This window comes from Diadema setosum, chromosome 21, assembly GCF_964275005.1.
Source record: "Diadema setosum chromosome 21, eeDiaSeto1, whole genome shotgun sequence".
Lineage (NCBI taxonomy): Eukaryota > Metazoa > Echinodermata > Echinoidea > Diadematoida > Diadematidae > Diadema > Diadema setosum.
In genome coordinates, this window is record NC_092705.1 from 19,822,794 (window position 1) to 19,841,355 (window position 18,562).

The following is an 18,562-nucleotide window of genomic DNA, read 5'->3' on the forward strand; positions in this document are numbered from 1 at the left end:
GTATGGTTTGTTGACGGAGGTGATATACGGTCATGCTAAGCTCTATTATACCTCTTCAAGGATGTTATGGAGTTCAAACCGAAAACATAAATGATCTTTCCTCCTGACCATGATTGACCAACTGGGATCAAAGATATGTGTTTTGGAGAAAGTTGATTCTAATTGGCATTCATACTAAGAAAAAAAAAATGTAACTGAATTGCCACTAAATGTGTTCTTAAACATGATAACAAGTTCTTTTGCAAGTGTGAAAAGGCTCCAGTGTCCTAGTGCACTCTCACTATACCAATGGCCATCCTGTCTGAAATGACTCATGCATTCAACGCCATGCCGACACTATTTCTTTTTTCTGTTTTATATGCAGTACCATAAAGTTAAGGCCGACTGACTAGAGTTAGATAGATAGAGCTACAATTACAATCTGATGATAATTACTGCTCTAACCGAATGTTGATATGTCCTATGGATTTTACAGCACTGCTTAACCAGGTAGCTGTTATTGACAAGGAGGTCCAGAAACTAACTGTTCAGAAAAATACCACTTTCTATTGCTGACCCTGCCAGACTCTTTGGATGAAGTAGCTGATTTTTTCTTATCCATTAAGCAATCAAATGGACAATTATCTCACTGCAGTACTCTTGTATACTGAAACATAATGTTAACACACTTGTATGCCTTTTAATCCAATATCTCTGAATATACTTGTGTGCATGAATATAAACCCTATAACATGTAATATTCTATCAAGAGAAACACCTCCTCCTGTTCTATAGACTTGAATACCAATAATGGTAGTGGTCAAATATTACTAATGGTTCATTAGTTATAAAAAATATAACATTTATCAAATTATTACTTATCTAACATCACAGTAAGAGTTGTAAACCAGTGGCCTCATTGACATCTCTTGTATCACACATGATTATACAGTGCACTCCCATTATAATGAACAAGGTTATAACAAAATTCCGGTTACAACAAAGTAAAATTTCAGGCCACAACATTATCCACTCTGTATTCCTGTGGTTTATTTATTTGGTTATAATGAAATTTCGATATAATGAAAGAAAACTGCCGGTCCCGAGGACTTCATTATAGCGGGTGTCCACTGTACATTAACATTCATATAACTGTTTATGAAAATGTGTGAAGCTTTCAGTTTTCCATTTCTTATAGCCTATATTCAACAAAACATGCATTTTTTTTCTTTCCTTTATTCCTCACATTAATATCAGCTTGAACAAAACTTGGTATCTTCCTTTAACAGGTAATCTACCAAACAAAGAGGAAAGAGCTAGCAACCTCAGCAAAAAACTCAACATCCATGTAACTTAATATGTGACTCACAGGTATTTTGACACTCCAAATGACTACACTGACTACTGGGGTGAGCAGTATTCAATTAAAAGTTGCTCATGAACACAAGCCAGCATAGGATTGTGTACGTGAAAGTGAGCAAACTTGTTTTTTCCTTTTTCACATCATCCAGCAGCCTTCCCAGTTTAGGTCAATTTAATTTAGTTGGGACCCTGTTGTTTTGGTGTGTCTGTTTTCTTTTCATTTCTGTTTTTTTTTTCTTAAACAGCTGTCACAGACAACATAATGTCATTAGGACAAGTTGGGCTTCGAGCCAGTAGACAGTGTATAGCTCACTGCATGGGACAAGTGCTCTCTACATTACCAGAATATCCATACAGAGGATCCTTATCACACTAAAGGTCCCACACCTGTAAATAATTTTATGCAAAGACCTGGATTTGAAATGAAAACAAAGTACTTCACAGAACCTGTAAACTTCATGTGAGATTCAATGGGTTTCATTTCAGTTCAGTGTACAAGAACGCAAACTTGTGTCGCTTCAATCCTAAAATGTGTATGACATGGTAAGTGCTTGCTCAAATTCCACTTTAAAGGACAAGTTCACCTTCATAAACATAAGGATTGAGAGAATGCAGCAATATTAGTAGAACACATCAGTGAAAGTTTGAGGAAAATTGGACAATCGATGTAACAGTTATGAATTTTTAAAACTTTTGTGTTGGAACCGCTGGATGAGGAGACTACTAAGGCTCGTGATGTCATATGAGTACAATAGTATAAAGAAAATGTAAAGGAAATTCAACATCTTTTCACTTTTTTTCGCATAATAAAAGAGCACTTGACTTGCCTCTTTCTAAAGGCAATGGGAATAATATTACCCATAACATATGTCTGTAACAAGTCAAGGGAATGTGTACTTTTTTCAAAAGATGAAATTTTGTGAAATTCTCTTTATATTTTCCTTATTTTGTTGTACGCATATGACATCATACACTGCAGTAGTCTTCTCATCCAGCGGTGACTGCACAAAAACTTCAAAAATTCATAACTTTTGAACGGATTGTCCGATTTTCCCCAAACTTTCAATGATGTGTTCCACTAATATTGCTACATTCTCTCAATCCTTATGTTAATGAAGGTGAACTTGTCCTTTAAGAGGATGTTAAAGGCAGACTATGGTTAAATACAACTCAAGGACTGCAAATATACTTCTCAAGGCCAATCTTATCTCCATTTTGTTCATGTTTATATAGAAGTAAATTGTACAGCCAACTCACACCACTTTAAAGGACAAATCCACCTTTATAAACATGTGGATTGAGTGACTGCAGCAATATTAGTAGAAGACATCAGTGAGAGTTTGAGGAAAATCAGACAATCCATTCAAATGTTATGAATTTTTGAATTTTCTGCTCAGTCACTGTTGGATGAGAAGACTACTACAGCTTGTGATGTCACATGTGTACAATGATATAAAGAAAGACAAGTAAAATTCAAGATATTATCACTTTTCTCGCATGATAAAAGAATACTTGACTTCTCTCTTTCCAAGGGCAAGGGGGAATAATATGACCCTTAACATGCGTCAGTGATGAGTCGAAGAAATGTGCACTTTTTTCAAACAGTGAAATTTTGTGAGATTCTCTTTATATTTTCCTTATTTCGTTGTACCCATGTAACATCATACACTCTAGTAGTCTTCTCATCCAGCAGTGACAGTGCAGATACTTAAAAAATTCATAACTTTTGAATGGATTGTCAGATTTTCCCCAAACTTTCACTGATGTATTCTACAAATATTGCTGCATTCACTCGATCCACATGTATATGAAGGTGGACTTGTTCTTTAAGCACGATATTGCATCTCATGTGTTTAGCTGATGACTTGATGGATTTCAAGGTTACAACTGATGTGAACCTAACAAATCAATGCTCCATGGTTATGTAGTCTAAAATCACATACATCTTGACACAATCAAAAAACAGTAACATACAAAGCAAAGCAAGGCAGAGAAAACATATTTTGTGATGCTACATGGAAGGCATTAAAACAATACATCTGCACAGTAGCATACATCTGCACTGTGATATGACACCATTCACACTAAGCTTCTATTCAGTCCTATTAGTTTTTAATTTTTTAGTTTTTAGTTGTGTTTGTTTTTTTTGTTTTTTTTTTTTTTTTAACAAAGAGACAAAAGGTCTGAAGCCAGAGAAGTGAAGTCAGCTCAGTGGAATTAAAAAAAAAATGACAAAAGCAAACATCCTTTCAGCTACCGGCCCTAATCAATACAGCACTGTGTGACCTAATTGCTAATTTACCCTCCTGGACAAAGGCCACAACCATATGGCCTGCTTTGAAGTGAAACAAAGAGTCTTTGTAGTGGTGCATGCTCTTCTCACCCTCTCTATCATACTGCACTATAGTGGACATCTCCTGCTTTCTCTACATTTGTCATGCAATGATATAATCTCTCAATACACAAAGCGCAAAAGAGTGTTCTGTGGTAAGTTTGAAGGGAAGATTGCACCTGCTGGTTATGGCTGCTTTGAGCTGTACCAGTTAAACCTTTCATTACCACTGGGAAGCTGTTTGCATAGTGAGCCAATGGCATTCTATGTTCCTGAAAGGGTTAGTGCAGTAGGCAAAGATTTTGTTTGTCATGGGAACATTTTCCTGACACCAAAAAGTCTGTGGTTTGACACTTTTCCTCAAGGGAGGTCAAATTTCAGATCAGCGCATATATAGCCGCATTTACACTTCCTAACAGCGCGATTTTTAAAATCGCGATATTTTGGTTCCACCGTTTACACTTAGGCAAAAGTACGCGAAGTTTGAGCCTCACGAAACATCGCGATTTTTTGGTCGGTAGTGCGCATGTGTAATGTACCTCTTTTCAATGTGGTAGACGAGTGGAAGCGCGGGCTATTCGTATTCACAGCAGTGCAGTCTATTTTGCTCACAGCTAGCAGGGAGGTGAGAGGAAACCTCCCTGCAGCTAGATAGCTGGCTGGAACGTTGAGCCAGGGCTTTTTATCAGTCCAATACAATAAATTTGTGTTTCTCGAGAGTGTAAACTTACGGCAAAACGATATAGCTAATTGGTATATTAGATCTCATTCGTAGCAAGTATGTAAAACTTCAGCTTAGTATGGGAAAGTTGATGAAAGTAGCATTCAAGAGGATTATGAAATTTCGCCGATATGACGAAAGTGAGAAGTATAGGCTCGTTTTTTTAGGACTGATATTTCATCAGGCGACAGCAAGAACTCACCATGTTTTACCGACACTTGTTACGTATTCCTGTATTCCACAAACTCAACCTATACCGAGAGCAGTCCTATGGGGCACTCCAAAATCAACACATTTCTGGGAGAACATTATTTTGTTAAGTCGTTATGGGGTGATGATACGTGGTTGGAGAACTTCAGGTTTGTTACTAGTTTTCAAATACAATATTCAGGGAGGTGAGTAAACACGAGCCGAGGATCAGCCGTTTACCTGTACAGCTTGTACCCTGTACTCTGGCCAGTGGCCGACGTACTCTCTACATGTTCCAAAGAGGGATCGGGAGCGCGCGTAAACGCCCGGTGCAATCCGAGACCGAAGGTCATGTGATGAAAAATCGCGATATTTCTGCAGCTTGGGTTTACACTCGCCAAACTTCGCCTCAAACATCGCGATGTTTCAAAAAATTGCACTCTGGCTGGCGATTTTTCTGGCGATGTTTCGAGGGCGTTTGGGTGTAGTTGCTTAGCAACTTGCACCCAAATGTCGCGATTTTAGAAAAATCACGATTTTTCCAAGCAAGTGTAAATGGGCCTTATATAGGAAGTTATGTTTTGTGGTAATTTAATCTAAAGGGTAGGTAACAAGCAAAGCTTACTTTGTCTAGAGATGTGTCACTCATAATGGGGAAAAAACCACCTACATTCTAATGATTGGGAGGCCCTTATATTTCAATCTGTCTGTCACACATTCTGCTAAGAGATGAATGTACATTCATTGTCATTATGACACAACTACCAATGATATACACAACAATCTGAGAAAAGATCTGATTATTAACTACATTGCAAGGCAAATGAAAGTACTCAGTGTATGTATTCTTATCTTATTTGCTATATCTTGTAGTTCAAAGCTGAATTTTATGTGGATATTAAGATACCTTACAGCTACCAAGAGATAAAATTTGGCAAAGATTTGGAGGAAATGCATAGGTGGGTTACTTTCATTGAAATAACTAGGAAACTATCAGTGTACAATGTATTCATTTCCAAAGAAAAAGGGGAATTTCAAAGAATCTCAGGCAGCATATATATCATGTAAATATCCATAGATAATGCCAGGATCGTGATAACATTTTACATGGCAATTGTATTCTATGCACACATCCACTGCCATTATTCAATCTAAATTTGGTGAAAACTGAGAACATACATGTATATGTCACTGTCTCTCTCAATTAAGTAGAACTGCATATCTTAGTTGACAGGTTAATCACTGTGCATATTTGCAGACCTTTCAATCTCTATACACTGGCACTAAGTACTTGGGATCTTGCCTGTTGTGGTTTTCTTATTATGACTGGGGCAATTAGTGAATTTCCTCACACCACCATGGAGCTACATATACAATACACCAATGCACATTATCCAATGCAAACAGTCTTTTACAAGAATTCCAGCATAAGATATTTAGTAGGAATGTTCCAACTATATCAAATGACAGAAAAGTGAACTTGTTTTTTTCCTGGACCTGAACAGCAGACCAAACTATGACATTCTCTCTTTATATACTACATATTCCACATTCAGCACACATCATTACAGCCTAATATTAAAGCCTGTACAGTCTTTTGTCAGTATGTCAAACTAAATGTGGGCTCCTTTGCAGAAAATATATTTTGGAATAAGGTCCATTTATGATGTTTGTCGCAATACTCTGCAAATATGAAAAAAAAGAAAATATCCGATACTACAGTTTGTTACCCTATCCCATACTGTTCTATAGAGCCTGCAAACATCTACGGATGCATGGAAGAAGAATATTTTGAAGGTACGCTGTAAAACTCTTATCTTTTTGTTCAAAAGTGGGAAAACTGTACATATGAAACATGCTACATGTATATTGAAATCCCCCCCCCCCCAAAAAAAAAAGCTGTCCATCTCAAACACAAATACCAGGTATCATTTTCACACAGAGAAAAAAAAACAAACATACTTAATACTAATAAAAGACCAACAACAACCAAACAAACGAAATATACTTTTGCAAGTAAGCAGCTGTATACAAGCCAATATTATTGCAGGCACACTATTTCACCAAACTGGACTGGTTGGATTTGTGATTGAGAAGAATATGTGTCGAAATTGAGAAATAACAATGCTCTTGAACAAAGTGAGCAATTTCTCACTGTGGAGATGATAATTGCCTTGCATTTGTATCACGAGAGCCAATAGGCCCGTTCACACACAACGAAAATAGAAATTACAATCGCGATCCAAATTTCGATTTCTTTTTTTTCCGACCGTTCATACACAGGGAAAAATCGCACTTCGCAGCAAGGAAAGAACGATCAGTGGCCAAATTGCACACGCGCGAAACTTGCATGACCGAAGACTGACCCATGGTCCCAATAGAGTTTCGCGCGCGCGATTCAAAGAGACTCGATTTTGTAAATTTCCGTATACAGTACGAAGCTATACAGGGATGTCACAGTCACCGATCAAGCTACCGCCGGTCGGGTACAGTTATAGTACTAATACGCGCTATATAAAAAAAACAACTTCATCTTTGATTTGATCGTGATTGGAGCTGAGTTCATGAAGAACGAGATGGGACCATCGACAATGAATTTTAAATTTGAATAAGCACAGACATGACAGAGTAGCATAGTAAATATTTGAAACGAATATCCATGAACAATTGTCAATATTACTGAAATGGTATAAAGCTCACTAATGACGTGACTGAGTAGTACATGCATAGGCATGTAGCTATGTAGGCTAGCACCGCGCAATCGTGATATTGACACGTCGTTGCACGGACATGACCGAGTCGGACTCTCGGAGAAAATGAAAGAACTTTGTCTTTGAAATTTTTGTTTTGAACTAGACTTATGTTCCCACTAAAACAGACAGGAAAAACAACCAACTTCTTCGCTTCAAATGATCCCCACGGAGTGAATACTTCGAGCTCTATCTGTAATCAACAATTGGAGGGCCACATATGAACTTATGAATTTCATGTTACCTCAGATCAACAGCTAGGCATACAAGAAGATAGCTAAACCGTACACATGTATTTGTTTACTACGTACTCATATACGGTACGAAAAGCAGCTGAGCAAACCGGATGTTGACGTTCACGCGCTACGAACGATGGGATTAAAAATACCGATTTCCGAGTCTTGATCGTGCTCACACACACGACGCTTGGCAAAATAATCGCGACTTTTCTGAAAAATCGCACTAATAGTGCGAGTTGGATCGCGATTAGGATCGCGAAAATTAGTGAGATTTTTTTGTCCACACAGGAAAAAATTTTGAAATTTTGATAGCGATAAGAAAATCGATTTTTAAATCTCACTTTTTCCCTTTGTGTGTGAACGGGCCTAATATTTCAACATGCTAAATTTTGCACATAGGCCTATCAGCCAAGTCACACAATTGGTAAACAGTCTGCTATTGAAAGATAATATAACACATGCTGGTACAGTGTTCCCTTGCCAACAACCCACTATGGGCCCCAGGAGTTTCACTTGCTAATGTGCATTCGGGTCTGACTGGATTTTACCTCACTTCACTTGGGGCCCCCGAGAGTACTTCTCACAGAGGAGGCGAGATGCTTAGAATGGTTCTAAACAAAGATTCCCAACAAAGATTCTCTCTCTGAGGGCTGGGACACAGCAGTGGGTATTCTCTGGCAAAAAGCAACAGGGACACTGTGCTCTAGGGTGCTGATATTTTTAGAATATGATGTCATATCACGCAAAATTAGATTTACACAATGCAGACTCAACAAAGACATACTACCAATAACACACATGATCACGGCATGGAGTCTTGCATCTAAATTTGACACTCTCCAAGACTTTGTTTGACTACTGCCCTCGGTTCACCTTTCACAATTAGGTTGTTGGCTGACAGACAATCCAATTTTCCTGCATTTCCTTTTATAGATCTATGATATCTCCTTTGTTCTATGAAAGAAGTTTCATAATATGAATCCTTTCTTTACTTCCCTGATCCTCTCACCAAAAAAATCAAATTCAATCCACATGGTAATTAATGCTGTACCATTTTAAAATGCTGCTATTCCCACTACCTAAGATACTCACCATCTAAAAATGTTACTGCCTACCACAGAAACAGAGTTACAAAACTGTTCAGCTTTGCTGGCACTTTATTTTTGGACCACCTCCTATGTAATATAGTTATATCAATATGAACTACAGTCTGACCTTGATTACATGGCCATCGATTAACCGGATCTCTCTGTTATCTGGACATTGACTGGCTGATATTTTTTCAGCGTTTTCATGTACAAGTATTTTCAGTGCCAAATCTCACTCAAAACAAACACACATATTCCAATCATTGCAGCAGACTGTAACTTAATCCTGCTACAACACTGTAGCTGAAATATTAGTATTATGATCATTTGTTTGTAGACTTATGCCTTTACTTCTCTTTATTTTCACCAAAATGGTGCTTCTCCAGTGAAGCGCAACTTCATATAATATTCCTGCAAACAATTTGATCAAAGTGAATTTGCACCTCGTTGGTGAAACTTGTTTGAAAATCTGCAAAATTTGTGTTCACAATTTAAGTCAGTTCATGAAACAATGTCAATGACTTGTGCCACACTTGTCATTGAATACACGAAGGAACAATACTTCATGTTATTTCTGTATTAAGAAATATGCTGTAAATTGGTAATAACACGTGCATTCCCCAGGTATGATATACTAGAAAGCACTGTATTTGAGCATATGGATCTCTCTTATCCGGCCAAATTGCTTATCCGCATGCCCACTGGTCCCGACATGGCCGTTTAATTGAGGTCAAACTGTACCAATATCAAATCTGAATATGAACATGGCAATGGCTGTACCTGAAATGTATACCATGTAAAAGCATATGCACACATCAGGTTTGCTTTGAATTCTACATGATTCAAACCTTCAAAGAAGTTATCTTTTCTGATTTCAGAGGACACTGATATCAAATTTTAACAATCCAGTAATCATTTCAGTGATTTCAATATTTTGAATATGATATACATGTAACATCTAAATGAGTATGCAATATATTTTCTTAGAAAGTGGTTCACTATCTCTCTGGCAATCTGCCTATCACTGGATAAATTCCAGTAATATACTCACCGGAAAATGTTACAAATATACTACGATACTTTCATTCTATACAATATTCCTGGATTACTTCAACAACTGAAATGTACTATTTCAGGAGAAGGATGTGATATATGAGAACTTCAGTACCCTGATTACTGCTACTGCTTTCAGCAGTAACGTTTTATGGGGTAAGATCAACAAGCTCAACAAAAAATGCTGGTTGCTTTGTTTACATCTCAATTAAGTTTGCTGCAAGTTTGATAGTGCAATTCATGTTATGGCAATAACCTTGGAATAAACAATTTCTGAGCTCTCCCGACAACTCGTTCAAAGAGGAACTCATTTCATACTGAATGCTAAGTTCTGTTTTTGTGAAATTCTTTGTTCAAACAAGTGTACGAAAAATGATGCAGGATAGGTCAGCCTTGTATATAATGGAAGCAATAGAGGCTTAGCAGCAGGTACTACAACGTAGGTTTTTAACAACCTGTGATGTCATAATGAGTGTATGAGTGCTACATGCATTCATGACAACATTCATGATGAATTATGATTATGAATTCAATATTCTGAACATAGTGCAGCAACTCTAAATCATATTTAATGTAATCCCAAATTTGTTTTTATGAAGTTTGCTCCCACAAGGAATTTTTGAGTGCTTGCAAGCTCAAAAAAAAAAAAAAAAAAAAAAAAACACCCTGGTTGCTCTATTTGTGTGAAGTGGAGATCATTACGTATTTGCAATTTGAGCCTTTTCTGTCTTGTGCTAGATGACAAAGCCCCTTGAGACGAAATCCGTTTTCCAGTAAACATATGTTCCCTATATCAGAAAGGCACATACATGCTGATTATGTCAGAAAGGCATTTAATTTTTGGCATCAACAACACCAAGATTTCAGCTTGTCAAAGATTGAGTTTCATGAATCAAATTTCCCAGACAAACTGTTACTGAAACATTGGCTCTATCTATACAGGATAGATGACAGTCTGCTGATACAGAATGTTGATATGCTGGTTACAGCAACCAGAAAGTGATAAGCAGTAAAAGGAAAACTTTCACATCAGAGTTAAAGGAGAACATCAAAGTACCTGAGAGGTAATGCCTTGTTTGTCTGCTTTCAATAATTAAATCCAAAATGGGAGTTTGTCAATGATTTCAACAAAGTGTAATGGTAACATCCTCTTTTTTGCATTACATGATCTTAATTACATTAATAACCCTGTAGTATTATCATACATGTATTACTAGCACTGTCTAACCTCAGCTGGATACCTGATTTTCCCAAGCAGTCTTGACTTGATGTTATTTCAGCATCGTGCCACATTCTATACAAAAATACAATGTAGGTGTATAACTCCTGTGTGGTCACTTCCTCTCTCTATTGTAACTCCCTAATATGAACATAAAGGCAGTAATTGCTGTATACCTGCCATTCCCGGTACTGAAATAAGGGAGAATAGCAGGACAGGAAACATGAAGCATAGCTTGACATAAGGGAAATTGTCAGTTTCCTCATTTTTTTGTTATCAAAACAGTGGCAGGATATTGTGAAAGCATTTTAAAAAGAAGCAACAAATCCTACTGTCAATGTTCTTCATATCACTAGTGGTTATTAATTAACTGCATTTTTTTTTCATGAGTTGGAGATGATTCCTGTGAGCTTGGCATTCATATCATTGAAAAGCCTTTTAATACCTGCACCAAGTAAAAAGAAACCCAAGAAGCCTTTGTTTCTCCTATCAATTAAGGAGGTACTAGGCAAGCTTGCTGGTTTATTTCACCGTCATTTAATCATTCAAAACTTAACTGTTCACTAAACACTAGATGTTAAGCATCTGGAAGACATTGTGGCATTAAATAACTTGAAAGGAACAACCATCTAATTCAAACATTCAACATTGTTAGGTAGATAACACACTCATGAGATAGCACTCCTCAGAATTAAAACAAAAATGCCTATAAACTGCCTAATGGCAGTTTGTAGTTCCTCACAAATCATGAATTACAACAAGGAATAAAAGTGAGAACACTCTCATCATTTATGTCAGATCTGTTTGTTATCTTTTTTTTATTCCTCCTCCATAATCTTGACAATGCAATTATTGGATATATTCAAAATATTTTCTGGTAAAAGAGTTCTTGCATATTATAGTGTATACTCGTATTCTTCTGCCAACCTATTCAGTTTCCCTGCCTCTCCTCATGCAATGATATTTTTGGAGGAAACTTGTCAAGACTTGCATCACCTCTACATGGCACTGATAGTTTTTCCCCTAGGAGCTAAATCTTATGTCTAGCTAAAAAAAACTGGCAATAGCTTGCATCCAAATGGCCATAGGTCATGCATTGTACAAACTTGTTACTTGTCTTTCATTAATTACACACCATAATTATGCCAATGTTAAAGGGATAGTACAGTTTTGGTTGAGATGAGAATTTGGGCTTTTAAAGTTTTGCAAGATACCAGAAAACACTTATGATATAGCACAGAGCATACCATTTTAAGAGCATTTCAAAGTTTATTTGATGAAAATCGGGTTTGGAATTACTGAAACATCCAAAAACAAAATAAAACAAAGCGATCGTTCCAAAGTGTGGGTCCCACACTTTATTAGAATCGCTCTTTTTGGATATCTCAGCCATTTCAAAACCAATTTTTATCAAATAAACGTTGAATTCCTCATAGAATTGCATGCTCTTTCATATTTCGTATGAGATTTCTTATTATCTCACCTAAAAATGTTAGGAACCTGAAATTAGGTCTCAACCACTACTGTACAGTCCCTTTAAGTGGGGAAAAAAATTAGTGGGCAATTTTACAGGAACCAATTATTGTTGTACAATTTGTTTACACCTAACAAATATCAAAGCAGTATATAATCTACAGTATTGCACCAACAGGCCCCATACGCTTTATTTCCATGTGATTTAGTGTTGGGTATGGAAAGTACTCAAAAGATATAAAATCATCACATGAAGTTTGTTCAATCAGGGAGGTGGATCTACCTCCCTGGTTCAATAGCAGACATGAATGCCAGTACATGTATTAGTACCTCCCTCCCAAGCCTCTCATTACTATGTTACCTGCATTAGTGACCTATGAAATCATTATGTTGGCAGCACAATATCTTCTCTTTCGGTGCTTGGTTGATCGCTGAAGGCAAAATATTGGCTTGTTGCCTAATTATATGAAAACCTATGTACATGCCAGCTTGTCTCTGGAAGCTAACATCCACTATGTAGAGCATGGCAAAATAAATGTCACTACTAGCCCAAGAGGGATTCCATTGTTGTTGTTTTTTTATACATAACGCAAGAGCTGATCTTCAGAAAAACAAAACAAAACAAAAACAAAAACAGATAAATAGATTATCACGACTATGAAAGCAAAAGTATTTACACCCAAATTAACAGTATATAAAATGGATAACAAGACACTTTTTCCTTTGTATATTTTTTTTTTCAACAACCTGAGACAAGAATCTCAAGCGTAACAATGCCTGCATTCCTTTGGCTGATGAACAAAAGACTATAAGTGGACTGGATTAGTTAACACTGAGGGTCACCTTTATATCTAGGGTTTGAGTTTAAAGGCATTATTTACCATTTGCAGATGAAACAAAAACCCAGCTTTAGTGCTTTGACAAAGTAGTTTTAAAATGTGAGTCAGGGATAGAAACAACCATTGTTAACATTTTAATAAGTATAGTCAATGTTGAGTATTGTTACATATAAAAAAATGTGAACAATAGTTATAATAAAATTGTTTCTAGACTAAACCAGCTACAGTTATGGTTTAGTACGAAAAGTAGTGATATCTCCTCATATTTTAAGCTTTATTGCAAATATTTTATACGGTAGAATGTTTTGTGATACAACTGATCTACACATATGCATCAAATGTGATAACTCAAACATGTTTTAAATCAGTGCTCCCAAAGGTAAACAGTACCTTTAATTGAGCTGAGTAACACTGATAGAGCTTGGAGTTTCTCATACATTGTATTATCAACAAGGAAAATGAAGAACTTTTAGATACTGGCTAAAATACTGATCAATACACATGAAACGAATAGGATGGCATAAATCATTTCACAAAATTGAAAGCAAAACGGATTCAGCAAGAACATAATATTCTTGCAACTCAAAAACAACTTATACAATGTGTAAACATACAAACATACATGCCCTAAATGAATATTTGTGTAGATTAAATGGTCAGTATTAAACGTGAAGATAGAAAATATGATTTGGGATGGAGATGTAGCAGTAGAAGAACATATATTATTATGTATAATTGGCTAAGATCAAGAATAGGGTGCATGAGAAATTCAGTTTTGCAGTTAAGCTGTAACTTATTCCCCATGTATGATTTCATCTGCACAGAGCATGCAACTCTAGGTATATAGGTCAGGTCAGGTCAGGTCTACACAAAGCTGCTCCCCAGCAAAGGTGTCTTGTGTATACTAGCTGATCATGAGGAGGAACTAGATTATGTCAGGTATCAAATTTCTCCACACGGGAGGTTATTTTGGTCGCTCCATGGACCAACATTGATAAGTGCAGCTATATATATTACAACCAAACAGGCAGATTAATAACAAGTGCACAAGTATTAATATGTGACAACAAGTTATGATCTAGCTGGCCCTAGTCTTTCCAAGATACGGTTGACATCTGTCTAAAATATTTAATAACCTCGCAGTAAATGTACTCGAAGTGGTAAAACAACCCACTGAGCAAATTCGGTGAGATTACTTACACACTGAAGGTTCATACAATGCACAAATCCTATATCCTTCTCCAGCAGGCAGGCTGTCGAGACGATGAGTCACACATAACTCCCGACAAAGTCTAGCGAGAAGCGAAGCGTGTATCTTGCCTCCCAATGCGTACTTCTTCCCTGGACGTTGGACACACTGGCTAACCTGACGGACAGCAGCTCTCGTCGAGAGGCATACGATGGGCTGATATCGTGGACGGGCAGCAGCCAACCAGAGGACTACTACTAAATGTCAAATCCAGCTTGAACAAGTCCTAATACATGATCATTTCAGTCCTAATTTACTAGATATAAGCAAGTCACAGCAGATACTCTTGCCCGTTTAAAATATCTGCATCGACACGATGCGATGATACATCGACACACGGATCGCGTGCTGAAGTGTTTACCTTTTTTCTTGCGATCAGCTGTGAGAGCAATCCGAGACAAAACAAAGCAAAGACGTGTGACCCCAAGTGAGTGGGTCACATCTTGGACTGTCCAATCAGCGGGTTCGGTTGAGTTTGGAGGGGAAGTGCGACAGAGGCATAGGGACATGATGAATATTCATCACTCCGTTTTCGAACTCTTTTTATTGGTCCAATGTCACAAAGCAAATTACATTGGACGTTCAGGAAGTTCTTATTGTTCTGTGTTTTGTGCGTCGCGCCGCGGACAGGAAACCGCTATGTTTTGGTTGTAAAACGCAACAAAGCAAGAAGTAATTCGTGATACTCAAATGGGGGGCCTTCACATTCGAAGAATTTGACTGAAGGCACCACCGCATAGACTGACTAGCTGAGTAATTTTTGAGCTAATCATTCGTTATCAATCAAGCGCGCCATGTTTTATGACTCACTTTAAATTTCATTTGTTGGTATTATGGTTATAGACCTACTGGAGACTGACTTAAAGTGCAGTTTAACCACTCCATGTTCAAGTAAATTAAAAAAAAAAATATAGCACAAACTTCTCATAAGGAAGTTGTGATAGTTGAGATGTCCCCTATTTTCGTCAAAAAAAAAAAAGAAAAGAAAAGAAATGACAGTGGCTCTCATAGAAGTAGATGTAAGTCAGTCTATGAATAAAACATCGTGATTTTGGTGGAAAATTATCGAGAAATTATCCATTATTGCTAGGTTATCACGCCACTTCACAAATTCTATTAACAGCTAAGACTTATTCTTTGTTAATTCAAATGAACATAATTACAGACTTGTGTGCAAGCTAACGAGAAAGGTTTGAGGCAAAGACACCATCATAGGAGATTATCTGTCAAATCCAATATTGACTTTTGAATGTGGAGGTAAACTATCTGTGCAGCAAAATATGAGAAAAAAATCGAGTAGAAAAAAACTTGTGAATATTTTATCCACATAGGTTACAGAAATATCGACTTGGTACGCCAAGTCACGTAGGCCTATTTGTTAATCAGTTTGTTCGCTCTTCATAGAGTATAATAGTGAGCCGGCATTGCTTACAGAATATTAACATTTGCACTTCAAGGAAAACTTCTCTACAAAAAGTATTTGAAGAACATCGTGACTGACTTTTATTAGAACCACGTTATAATGGCTATCATAAATCAGACATTCTACACATGCGATTTACTGCTTGCTGCAAGTGGCAGTCCATAACATACACATTATTGCTGCTTGTTATAAATGACGGTCTCAAGAAAAGTTTTTCTTTTCTTTCCTTTTTTCATCCTGAACTCTATCTGCTCGTTCAAAAAACAAACAAACAAACAAACAAACAAATTACGTCAAAGATCTGAAAGTCTTCAACTCAAGGTAAAAGTGTTATCTCTGGTCACAGAGGAAGATAGACAAATCTGTCCTTGTCAATCTTATACGACTATAATGTTACGTATGATACAGGTAAGTCTGAGAGGTATTAGTGGGAGCAGTGAAATTCATCTTTATAATATCAAGAAAAATGTGTTATTGCTATTTGCTTTTTGATCTTATTACTATGTTATTCATTGAAGTCGAAGTTGATGTCCCTGTCAATGTCAATGTCCGTATGTACGTCCTTGTCTTTGTTGCTGTTTTTGTCTGTCTATGTCTCTGTCTTTGTCCATACATCGGCTTTTTATTTCTATTATCAAACTGCATATGGAATGTCATATTCATTTATGGTAAGGGCACACTCCTCACTTTTGTGTGTGTGTGTGTGTGTGTGTGTGTGTGTGTGTGTGTGTGTGTGTGTGTGTGTGTGTGTTTACTTCAAGAGATTTTTTTGGATAATTCTTTATTCGAATTTCGTTCAATTTCATATTACAGAAACAGAAAGGTTCACTGAAACAAAAACAAAACATTATACAAAGACAAACTGCATTATACACAAACATTGTACAAAATAACGTCAATCTCACACTATAAAGGACAAAATGTAGTAACACCAACATTGTGCAAACTAATGTCAAGTTTAGACTGTAACTCTTTTAACCAAGGAAACGAAATTCGTTGTTTTTTTAAACACATATTCTCGCAAAGAGCCCGCAAAACACGAACATAATAGATAATTTGCTCAAAAACATAAACAGGGCATATTTCATTGCTTCTCGAAAGAAAAAAAAAGAGAAAAAAAAAGAGATGTGCCCCATTATTCTCAGATTGATAGCATGTTACTTGTATTATATCATAGCATGTTACTTGTATTATATCACATTTAAATTTGTTGGAAATAAATGTGACTGAACCTGACCCTGAATCTGTTAATATTGTAATACTAAATCAGAATCCATGGACAAATTACCAGCCGAGCAAGAAAAATATTGTTAAATGACATTTTGTGTGTGTGTGTGTGTGTGTGTGTGTGTGTGTTTGTTTGTTTGTGTGTGTGTGTCCAAACGTAATGAAGATGGATTTGTGATTTGACAACATTACTCCCTCAACACATTAATGATATGTGTCATCGCAAACAATGTCACTACTCCGTGAAAAAAAAAGAAGTTAATGTTAATCATAAGTTAATTTATGTGCGAATTCGATGAAACAGTTACCATGGTGTTTACTGATTCGGCTGTAAATATCAAGTCAAATCTAAAATTGTTTATAGAATCCCACTTTTTAAGTCTTACTAAAGATCTGGCCCGGGAACATTTACTACTTGGTTTTGCCTATATAAAACTCAGTGTTCATTACAATGGATGCAACTTTTTACAACGAGAGGGAGCCATACAGTTGTTACTCGGCTGGAGTACTCGTAGCTATCCTTGGGAACTAGCTCGCAGGAGTGACAGGCAAGCAGATAGAGAGGGTCGTTTCGCGAAACTATAGTCAAGCCACCTTTAAGAGGGTCTTTGGCGAGCTGTCAGAATTTCTTAACTTACACCTTTGAACTACCGAATTTTGCTACATTGTACCAGAGTTTGCCAGCAAAGTTCACAACTAATCAGCATGAGCGACATCTAAAGAAGCCATTCGCCGCCGTAGATCAATTTTATTACTCGAAGTGACTAACTGAATTATTCAGCAGGAATGGTTAGGCTTTCTTCCCCCTGTGAATGATAAGAACGATCACAGATCTCGTTATAGGTCCTTGAGCTCTCTCGTCTCCACTCTCTTGACTTATTATCGGTACTGACAGTCTTTGAAAAAGACTATATGAAATATTGGGATTCTAGTTACCTGAAGAGGTCCCATACACTTCCTTGGCGAGCTACATATTTGGCTATCGAGCAGACCAGAAAGTATGCCCCTTCCGTCCTTGCATTTTGATTTTGTTCATTCCACAAAAGGCTTTAGAGCCAGTATTCCGTGAAACCGGGGGGGGGGGGGGAAGCACGTTGTGTCCTGTGAAAAAGATAAAACATGGCTTCTCAAACAAGGATGACAACTCTCTAAAGCCTAAAAAAAAACTTTTATAAACCCTATAAAATCAGTTTGTTGTTGTTGTTGTTGTTGCCGTCGTGGTCGTCGTCTTTGGAGTGGGATGAATAAAGTCTGAACCCTCCCCCTTTGGTCTGACAGTCCCCACCCCCGCAAATTAACCCCCATATACTCATTATCTTTCATTAAACAAAATGAACACAAAAACAAACTGGACCGTCATTAGTTACCACATCAATTAATGCTGACTTTAACAAATATTCCACCTCGGTTTTTTTTTTT